Source organism: Labeo rohita, chromosome 3 (genome assembly GCF_022985175.1).
Source record: "Labeo rohita strain BAU-BD-2019 chromosome 3, IGBB_LRoh.1.0, whole genome shotgun sequence".
Classification (NCBI taxonomy): domain Eukaryota; kingdom Metazoa; phylum Chordata; class Actinopteri; order Cypriniformes; family Cyprinidae; genus Labeo; species Labeo rohita.
Window position 1 is genome coordinate 23,750,949 of NC_066871.1, and position 8,667 is coordinate 23,759,615.

The following is an 8,667-nucleotide window of genomic DNA, read 5'->3' on the forward strand; positions in this document are numbered from 1 at the left end:
GTAGGCCTACATGCATTACACATACAAGCACACCAGAGCATTATCAGATGGGTGAGTAATTGTCTTAAAACATCCTTCAGCCCCTCCTTTCATTCACACCTCTTGTTCATGCCTACATGAAGTGCCTACAGTTTGTGCGTCTCTTCAGCTGCTACTCTGCCCTTTGACCTTTGGATCATATGGGCTTGTAGTTTCCAAGAGTAGGAACATTTAATTCCCCCATCAGATACATAATGTTTTCATCCATCAACACTTCACTTGCACAAGATGGAACATTTTTTTTTAAATGCCACAATCCATATTGTTATTTTTAACTAAACTAAAACTATTTTAAAGTCTTAATTGAAATAAAATATAAATATTACATGAAAAACTTTTCAGAGAACTGTTGACTTTGCAACTAACTGAAATAAAATAGTTTTAAGTACTGTAATTACAAAAAATTTAAACGAATATGAAGTAAACCTAAATAAAAATAAAAATAATTTTTTTTAAAAAATGCACAAAATGCTAAAAGTTAAGCATAAATTCAAATGAAAACTGAAAATCTAAAAATAAAAGCAAATTCAAAATGTATTAATTAATACTGTAACAGTATATAAAAAATATTAAAATAACACTGCTTACAATAAAAATATGACTTCCTGTATATATCAATTCCGTATCAGTTTTACTCTATATAACAGTATTTTCATGCAAGGTTTGGGATATTCTCTGAAATCCATTCTTTGCATAATCCATTCTTGTCATAAGTGTTAATTTTTGGAAAGTTGATTAAATAAACTTTCCACTGATGTATGGTTTGTAGGATAGGACAAGTTTTGGCTGAGATACAACTATTTGAAAATCTGGAAACTGAGTGTATAAACAAAAATTAAAATATTGAGAAAATCAATATAAAGTTTTTAGCAATGCATGTTACTAATCCAAAAATTAAGTTTTTATATATTTACGGTAGGAAATTAAAAAAATATCTTCATGGAACATGATCTTTACTTAATATCCTAACGTTTTTTTGGCATAAAAGAAAAAATGCTAATTTTGACCCATACAATGTATTTTTGGCTATTGCTACAAATATACCTTCGCTACTTATTACTGATTTTGTGGTCCAGGGTCACATAAATGTGTGAAGACTTGTTCTTCTCCCCTGACTATTGTTATTTAGGTGTCACAGTGGAACTAGACCCTGTTGTCTGTGTCGGTGGGGGGCTGGTGGTCCTTTTGGTTCTTGTGTAACTGTGGATTGAGCAGCAGTTGTGTATGTCCTGTATAAATAGATCTGAGTGACGTGGATCAGCAGCAGCTCAACCCAATTGTTGGATTTTTGTGTTTATTTCAGGGATGGAGGAAGGGAGGTGACCCTCGCAGTTCTTGCATGGTCGAAGAAGCGAACAGCGTACAGCAGTTATTTAGCCATTCAGGCTCTTAGTAAGTGTTAAGGTTACAGTTCACACACAGGCCTCCTCAGACATCCCGTGTTTTGTTTCATTTGTCTTTCTCGCCTGTTCTTTGTTTCTTTTCGCAGTACTTAGAATATTTTTCACCACTGACTCTCTGTGACTTTTAAACTCTGACCTCTTGTCCCCTCTCTGACCTGGGCCCCATCAGGTGTGCTTGTGTGTCATGAATCTGACATCCCTGTCGCTGCACAGAATGTCTCCCAGTGCTGCTGGCATGTCTGTGCTCATGTTGCAGCCCAGGTTGCATTGCTGCAAAAAATGCGGTTGATGATTTCTTACCATTCACTATGAATTTCTTGCATTCAAAATGATAAATTTCTGTCTAATATGGCATTTTTATTTGAACATTACACCCTGATTCATAATGGATAGAAGTAATATATTATTTTAAAGCACAAATGGCACCATTTTGTTCAAAATATTGACATTTTGGTGAAAGGATGCATTAAATTGATTAAGGTGATCGTAAATACAGTTGAAGTCAAGAGTTTACACACCTTGCAGAATCTGCAAAATGTTTGTTTGTCCTGTTTATTGTTAATTAATTACTTGTTCATTCTGAACAGTTAAACTAATATACTGTATATATATATATATATAATATGGCACATGTTAGTAAAGCCCGCTGAAATAAAAATTGCTAGGTGTGCAAGATAACAGTGCACAAAGCATTTCAATTTTAAAAACAGGAAGTCTGAGAGAAATTGATTCAGCGATGATCTTCTGCTGGTGAAGTGATTGACAGGGCGACAGGATGTCTGAGGTTGTGGTGGAGAGAGATGGGACACATGGAACTGACAGGTTTAAGAAATAACATTCGGTCATTTTATGAGTATATTTATCCTTCTGTAGCTCTGTCATTGTGTATGTGTCTTCCTTTTTAGGGCTGCACTTGGCCCGGGGAACATACAGAGACGCTGCTGATGACAGGAAGACGGATCAAGGGAAAGAGAAGAGGGACCAGGGAAAGCCAAGATGCTAGGATGAATTGAAGGTTAAATATACACAGTGGTGAGTAAGAGAAGTGTAGAATGTATTTTAGGGAAACAAATATGAAAAAAATAGATTAGAAGTAGAGTAACAATGTGCTTTTGAGTAATTAGAGAAAGAAGAAGATTGTCAATTCTAGTTAACTGCCACTAACAAATGCATTATTTTCAAAGACATTACTGATCACTGTAGCCTTTTTTTCCTAAAACATTTTAATTCATAAATGAACGTGAATGTATTAGCCACCGCAGAAGCTAGTGTGATTTTACACATCTTACACACGTGTACAGTATGTTGTGTACATGTGTGTGCGCCAAACAAGTGTGTGACAGGTGTTGGACTGGAATGGTGTTAAATTCTCAGCACTGTCCCTATTCTTGGTTATTTGAATCTATGGCTCCAAAGTATGGTGCCGTAATCCAGTCTTTAATGACTAACGCCTCTATATACGCACACAGACAGCACGCACACAGATGGCACGTGAATACGTTCAAGATCATCTAGATGAACCCAGAAATGCACTTTTTAATGTCATTTAACAATCATGTTTTGTACAACCACATTAGTAAGGGATGTATTGCATGCTTTGATAAATGTTAAGCTCCTGAAACCTAAAAAATGTTACCTTAAATTCGCCAAATGTGGCAACATCTAAATTAAAATTATTAAATTAAATTGTTTAATTTTTTCTGCGCTAGGTTACACACGTTATATTTTACATTTCTATAGTGTTAAACTGTACATTGTATTTCTCATTTTATCTTTGCAGCAAATCTCTTAAAACATTTTGTTATATAACAGTAACATATGGTTATAGGCCTCTTGCAGAGAAAAAAAATATATATTTTACAATTCAGGCTTTGTTTCTTGCAGTTTTGAGAAAATGTCAAAACTGTGAGATATAAACATAATTCTGAGATGTAAATGTGTAATTCTAAGAAAAAAAGTCAGAATTGTGAGATATAAACTCAGAATTCTGACCCTTTTTTTCTCAATTCTGAGTTTATCAGGATTCTAAGTTTACGTCTCAATATTCTGATGAATAGAATAAATATAAAATAAATCTAAAATATGTAACTTTTTTTCTCATGATTCTTACTTTTTTTTCACAATTGTGAGTTCAATATATCTCACAATTCAGAGTTTATGTGAGTATATCAGAATTGACATAAAACAGTTAGTTACTATTATTATTATTATTATCTTATGTCCTGTGGCAGAAACGGGCTTCCATACATTTTAAAGCATTGATGATTTAATGTGTTTTGACACGTCTCAACTCTGTGAAATAATAGATGCACTGACCGTCATAAAGGCAGGCACAAACATTATTTATGTGGGTGGTTGGGAGCTGTCAGATGAAAGAGAATGCTTTTGAGTGAGTATGTCAGATGTCACAGCTGTGAAAAAAACAGTTATCAGCTTTTACAGTGAAGGAACATTTCTACGGGAACAGCTTCTTATCACTATTAATAATAGCAGGGTTGTCCTTGGGTATTCTTGAAAGAAGAGAGGGCAAAGGATATCCCAAAGAAAACCCAACACCCTCACTCAATAACCTCTCTCTCTCTCTCTCTCTGTCTTTCTCTCTCGGTCTCTCTCTCTCTCTGGCCCCTTCAGGTTATATTTAGTTCGGCTTTAGGGGTGTCGACCTCTTGCTCTTCTGCAGGCTCTGGCCTTACAAGGCCCAACCACAAAGTATGGTTGCTTAGCAACCCTTGATGTTTTCACCTATGTGAACGAGTCCACCAATGTGCTGCAGTAGCAGCTAATCATTGTATAAGCATCAACAACATCAGCAGCAGTAGACTGAGCACGTGCACCTCGTGTCTGGTGATGCTCCTCCTGCTAGATGTGCTATTATATAGACAATGTTCAAAACTACATTAACCTTATATATAAGTATTAAAGTATATTACACATTAATAAGTATATGAAAGGTTATTGTAGTTTTGAATTATTCATTTTGTTCACATTGCTATTTTATTTTCAATTTTCTTTACACATGTAATGATATACCCCGAGCTAGCTGAAAATCAAAACAAATGTGTTAAATTGGTGGTATGAGTTTATAAGAATGCACCTGTGAGGGGAGAATTGGCGGTCTTTAGAATTTTTTAGATGGTATTTTCTTTTAATTTTACCTCCATTATAGCAGTGTTCATAAGTGAGGCCCTGCTTTGTTTGCAGGGGTAACCAAAGAAACTTTATATTGTTCTGCTATTCCATAGGCGCCACCTGCTGTCAGAGAGTGAATTTGCCCGTCTGCTGTTTTTGTTTTGTGCAGATGGTAGTATAGTCTTTCAAGATTAAAGTCTGACCATTCTGTTTTTGCTTCATATTTCGAAATGATACTATCTAATTTAGATTTAAAACTAGTCTTTGTTTGGGTTGTGATTAAAATTAGTGGTTGCCTCTAACTTTAAATGAAAAGAGCACAGGCAAAGCCTTAGTTTGTTTATATATAGATATTTATTTTGTGTTATTTATTTGCTTATTTATTATTATTATTTTTTTAAGTTTTTAGTTTTGTTATTTTACACTCTAAAAACTGCTGGGTTAAAAACAGCGCTCTGTAAAATATGGACATACCCAGCGATTGAGGTTGTTTTGACCCAGCGGTTGGGTTACTACCCAGAAGGTTGGGTTGAAACAACCCAATTGCTGAGTATGTCCATATTTTACCCAATGCTGGGTTGTATTTTACCCAGCATTTTTTAGAGTGTACGTGTTTTAATTTCACAAAGAAATATGCAGGATTTTATCCAAGTAATATTAAAAGGACACGTTTTCCCTTATAATTGGTTTTAAATCTCGTTTTGATTTAAAAAAAACAAACAAAAAAAAAACACGAAAGCAATCAATATTGTATCACATCGTAAGCTGAATGAATCGTTACATCCCTTTGGCTAATTTTAAGTCATTTTAGTTTAGTTTAGTTTTTCTTTCATCTTTTAATTTTGTGTTTGTGTGTATTTCTAGTTTGGTTATTTACATTTTATTTTATTGTATTTTAAGGCTGCCAGCTTATTGGTATCATTTAAAGATATTTAACTGCTAAATTTCTTAGGACAGGCTAGTTTTATTGCCAGTTGCATTTTCATGCTTAATGTATATAAAGTTCTAAAATTAACATTAATTTATGACCATTTTTATTTTATGTTTTGTTTATGGTTTTGTGTTTTTGTTTACAAAGACTAGTGGGCAGATTAATTTTACAGTTATTTACATTTAATTTTAAACAATAGTGATCAGATTAGTTAGTTGCACTTTGACCAAAATCTTCCTTAGCATTATCAATAGTAAAATGTAAGTTTATACGCATTTTTGTGCGAGAATGAGCACCAAATGTGAGCATGCCGAAACATGACAGAAAGACAGAAGTCTGAGAAGCAGCTGCCACAGGCTTGTTTACAGTGACATTGTTGACTGGTTGTAAGTCTAGAACTCACACACTCACGCACACCTGTGTCACTCACTGACATACTGTAATGCTGTCCAGCTGGGATCCAAACACAATGTAGACATTTGTACATATTCTCTTTTCAGTTGCCTTTTTATCTGCTAATAGGAAATAATTAAACCTGGTGATCAATTACAAACATTTAATCCTGTTTACAACAGTTTATTTTACAAATATTCAAGCGTATGTATATTCAGTTGGTTTATGAGCATAAGCATCTATATGTGGTTGTAGTATGTGTAAACAGCACTGGGCGGGATCAGCTTAGAGGTAAACAGCATGCATTCTGCATGGGTGTGAGTATAGAAATACATTCAGGCATCTATTAGTCTAATAATAAATGAGAAGGTGCAGTTGTCCACTATAGGGTTACAGTATTTGTTCCCATACAGTTAGGATGAGATTTAGTGTTACTATGGAACAAACAAACAGCTAAATGTATTGTATATGTGTGGGGATCATGGAGATGTACCAGGATGTTTTTAAAAGCATGTCATGTGTCCATGCTATATATGTATGCGGATCCTCTTTACTGTCCCGCTCATGTTTTGATGTTTTTATTGTTTCTCCATTCTTGAGGTTGTATTTTCTGTGGTAGGGCATCGTTATGATTGGCAGGCTTCAGCCCAAAAGGGCCGCCCTTGTCATGCCAGGGACACGGTTTAAACTTAAAGGGCCTGAAATGTTGTACTTCACGCATGGTGGGTTCACACTCTTCCTGACACATTCATGCATGTGGTTTATTGGCTCCAGTCACAGCAGAGACACTCATGCCTGATGCCAACATAATTGCCCTAATCAGCATCTTAAATCAGTGCTCATTATAACTCATCAGCAGCTGTTACAATGACGGTTGAATGTGTTACTGATGACTAAACTAATGGCTTCAGTTCAATTAAAATAATGTTTTGGGTTTAGTGAAAGTTAAGCTTAGTCAAAAACTTGTTGATACATATCTCTCCTTTTCTTTATAGTGTGGTTTTAGTGTGGAAAAATTGCCTAAATACAAATACATAACAAAACCACTTGTTTTCTCTGAATGTTCATCCACTTATAACTCGTATGCATAAACACTTTTATACATGCTTGCAGTCACGTGGCCATGGTGGACAGTGTCACCTGTGGTCCTTGTCTTGTTTTAACTCTTGGGGATGTACTGAACGTCAAACTTCTTGTTACACTGAAATAGGATATGAGCTGTAAAGTAAGGGTCATCTCATGTACTTTTGTGCGTCTTAGGAATGTGTTCTTCAGTTTGACATTCAGTATCCCTTTAGTAACTCCAGATGGTGTTGTGCTCTTAGATTAATTGCATAATTCCACTATTAGTAATTAAACGTGTGTGTAATGGACTGTGTGTTCCATATGAACTACTTTACTTCCAAGATTGATACTATTAGAGATAAAATAGTCACCATGTAGCCGTCAGTTACAGTATCGCATCAGACAGTGTGCTTTAGATCTCCTGGGGAACAATTCCACTCATTCTGTACTATAGGAGAGGAAAAATTGTGTAAACTTGTTAAATCATCTAAACCAACAACGTGTATGTTAGACCCTATTCTATCTAAACTACTAAAAGAGGTGCTTCCAGATGTCATAGGTCCTCTTCTGAATATTATTAATTTGTCATTGTCATTAGGATATGTCCCCAAAACCTTTAAACTGGCTGCTATTAAGCCTCTCATTAAAAAACCACAACTTGACCCCAACAAATTAATTCATTACAGACCAATCTCCCTTTTAGGAAGATAGTATACTCACAATTATGTTCCTTCCTTCAGAAAAATGGTGTCTGTGAGGATTTCCAGTCAGATTTTAGACCATATCATATTACTGAGACTGCTCTCATTAGAGTTACAAATGATCTGCTTTTGTCGTCCGATCGTGGTTGTATCTCTCTGTTAGTGCTACTGGATCTTAGTGCTTGACCACAGCATTCTTTTGAACAGACTTGAAAATTATGTTGGCGTTAGTGGTATTAGTGCGCTGGCATGGTTCAAATCGTACTTATCTGACCACCAGCAATTCGTGGCAGTGAATGAAGAGGTATCATATCGATCACAAGTGCAGTATGGAGTACCTCAAGGCTCAGTACTAGGGCCATTACTTTTTACATTTTACATGTTATCCTTGGGAGATATCATCAGAAAACATGGTGTTAGCTATCTGTTATGCTGATGATACTCAGCTCTATATTTCTTCATGACCCGGCGAATTTTGAAAAACTAACGGATTATGTAGTTGCTGGATGTAACAGTAACTGGATGACGAGTAATTTCTTACTGCTAAATTCTGAAAAAACAGAGGTTAATTATTGGACCTAAAACCTATTACGTGTGTAATAATCTAAAACACTGTCTAATACTTAACAGCTGTTCTGTCAATTCTTCGTCATCAGTTAGGAACCTAGGTGTGCTATTTAGTAGCAATCTTTCCTTCGAAAGCCACATCTCTAGCATTTGCAAAACTGCATTTTTCCATCTCAAAAATATATCTAAACTAAAAAATCTAAATGCCGAAATGTTAATTCATGCATTTATGACCTCAAGGTTAGATAATTGTAAAACTTTATTGGGTGGTTGTTCTGCTCTCTTAATAAACAAACTACAGCTGGTCCAAAATGCAGCAGCTAGAGTTCTTACTAGAAACAGAAAGTATATACCATATTACCATATTAGCCCGGTTCTGTTAACACTGCACTGGCTCCCTATTAAACATTGTATAAATTTTAAAATCTTGCTAATTACT